Source organism: Cenococcum geophilum, assembly GCF_001692895.1.
Source record: "Cenococcum geophilum 1.58 unplaced genomic scaffold K441scaffold_3, whole genome shotgun sequence".
Lineage (NCBI taxonomy): Eukaryota > Fungi > Ascomycota > Dothideomycetes > Gloniales > Gloniaceae > Cenococcum > Cenococcum geophilum.
This window is the reverse complement of record NW_027137561.1, coordinates 605,275-608,389: the sequence shown is the minus strand read 5'-3', so window position 1 is coordinate 608,389 and position 3,115 is coordinate 605,275.

Here is a 3,115-nt window from a genome sequence, read left to right as displayed (position 1 = left end):
AATACTTTACCTATAGTTATATATTTAGTAGAATTTGGATAATATAAATAAATTATAGCCCTATTATATATATTATATTTAATTAATATAGCTCTATATAAATAAAATATAGTTAAAGAAATTTAAAACTTTTAGTTAAGTAATTCTCTAAATTTTAAGAGACTACTTAGGCATTATATAAGTGTTATAAACTAGAGGTTTATTAGAATATCTAAGAAAATAAAAGTGGGTATTAAAATTCTTAATAACCACCAACGCCGGGGAAAGAACCCCGATTTTGTAGATTATATAGGAAAATCCTCCTTAAATAAACTAAGGCAAATTATAACTAAATAAAAAAGATCAAAAACTCCTATAATCTCGGTATATTCGAAAATTTAAGCCAAAAATGTATAAATATCCGGCTACTAATTAGAATTAAAATCTTCTGGAAATTTATAAGGAGCTAGCAAGATTTATTAATAAATTCTAAGAAAAAGAAGCTATTTTACGTACCTAGTTAAAGACTACCTCTAGACTTAATTTTAGAAATCTTCTTTAATGCAGCTACGGGCATACTATTAGTATTAAGCATCTTAATGGAAAATTCGAGAAATTAGCTAATTTTACTTATAAAAGAATGTGTTAGAAAAAACGAGAATTAAATACCTTTTTAATAGAGAAAGTACTAAAAAGAATCTAAAAAAAGGAAAGTAGGTAAGATTTATATCTCCTAAATACCTTAGGCATTCTTTTATTTTTATTTAAATCGGAATTTCCTTAAAGAAAGTTAGTTTTATTAAAATATACAAAAAATAAACTAGATTTCTTATATTCTAAAGACCCTTCTTTACACACTATAGCTTTAGAATTAATTCCTAGGTAAAGTAAGAAATTAAATTACTAATATCGGAATTTTTAACAATATACTTCGTAATTATAGCCATAAGGAAGTTTCTTAACCTCCTTAGTGCTATTAATCTCACCATTAGTAGGCATTTTCTAAAAAAATGTTAAATTGGTTTTATTTATTAGAAAAATAGTAAAATTATACTGCATTTTAAATGCGATAGGTATAGCACCTAGGATCTACGTTTTCGTGCCCTTAGAAACCAGCCCTAAAATGTTAAAAAAAACTAAGAAAAAATAGAATATTTCTTACCTTAATTTCTCCTTAAGGTCTTTATCTTGTTCTTCCTAGATAGAATTAGTATATTCTTAAAACTACTAAAAAAAATACCTTTAACGGCTTTTTAGACAACTATCTTTTCTAGTATACTACCTTTTTGGCAGTGAGGATAGTAGCAGCACTAGTAGATCTAATACCCAAAATTCAAAATAATTCTCGGAAAAAATAAGAAAAAATAAAAAGTAAATAGAAAAAACTATAAGTCTATTAAGCAAGAGGCTGTATATAAAATAATTCTTCCTAGTAAGAAAGAAAGCCTAAGATATTAGAAAATCTAATAATTAAGTAATCGCTATAGTAGAAAACCAAGAAACAAATTTCCTAAAAAAAATTAAAGTCGTTAATTTAAAGCTAATATGTTAGAATAATTGAGAAACTGGTAAGCGATATAATATAAAACTAAGAAAGGAAAAAGAAATCTCTATAAATTTAAAAATATAGTTCTAAAGGACTTTTTTTCTAAAAATATATAAGAATTATATAACCTAAAAACTACTTATTTAGGAGGCATTTTTAAAGCTCTAAAAAAGCTGTTAGATTGTAAATCTAGTATATAAGTTAGTATATAACGTATATAGCTAATATAAAGCTCTAGCTTACTTAATTTTTGCTTATTAATTAAGCGTTAAGGTATTTAAGGTTGAAGAGCTTAATTAAGAGTGAAGTTATCTAGGGCGCCAAGACCTCGCGTATGCTAGGCCGTTTTGGGTCTAGCGCCCCGACCGTCCGCGCCTGGACAGTTACCCTATAATAGGAAGTAATTAAAGCTCTGGCTAAGTTACTGCCTTATATAGTAGATTGTAAACAATAATTAGTTATATAAGAGTGTTACGTATTATTATAGGATTAAAGCTTTTTCTTAGTATTTATTCCTTCTACTTTTTAAGCTTCTAGATATAGAGTTGCCCTTACTTATAAAATAAGCCTTAAAGACTTTGCCTTATAGCCCGCTTAATAACTAAGTCCTCTTCCTTAATAACTATACTATAGGCCTTAAGTAGATAAGTATGTATATTAGTAGTAACTACATCGCGCTAAAATACGTATTGCCTATAGTACTAATATCACCTCCTACTACTATTTATATGCGGCTTATTTACAGTATGCTTACGTGTAAGAGCCTAAGTATTTACGGCCCAAACTCTTTATTTCTTAGAGGGTTAATTAGGGGATTAAGGAGAGGATTTAGTAGAGAATTTAGTAGAGAATAACGCGTTAGAGTTGTTGTTAGCGGTTAGATCTTTAAACAGTTTATTATTAAGCTTAGATAATTTAAATTAAGTATTAGAATTACTGTTAGAGTTAATAAAAAGAGATTCTAAAGTAGGGGAAGCCATATTATAAGATTGTGGTTAGTATTAGGGGGGTAGTTAAATTATATTATAATAAGGAAAGCATCTATAGGCAAGTATTAAAATTTTTACTCTTATATATATATTAGAATATAGAGCGTATAATTAATACTACGTATACGCCTTAGTATCCTTTTACTACACTATAAGGCTTTAACTTTCCTATATATATTTATAAGCTTATAGATATTTATTTATAAGAATCTTAAAAAATCTAATTATTATTACTGCTTATAAATAAATATATCGTTAAGAAGTAATAGATATAAATATTATTAAGACTACTGCCTACAAATATAAAGCCTAGGTAGTATATATAGTAAAAAACACCTTAAGTTAAGCTAGAGCCTTAGTTAAATCTTAACTAATCGGACGCCGCCTCTATAGTTAAGTTAAATTAACTAGAGCTTTTAATTAGGCCAACCTAATACCTTATTTAAACGTTAGTTAATTATACGTTGTTACGGTCAAATTAAATTAGTCACTATTGCCGTTAGATATCTTTAATTAGTAGTTAAAGGTTCTATAACGGTAGATAGATAGGTACTAGGCCTAACTAGGAAATTAATATACGGCTAACAGAACGTTAGAAACA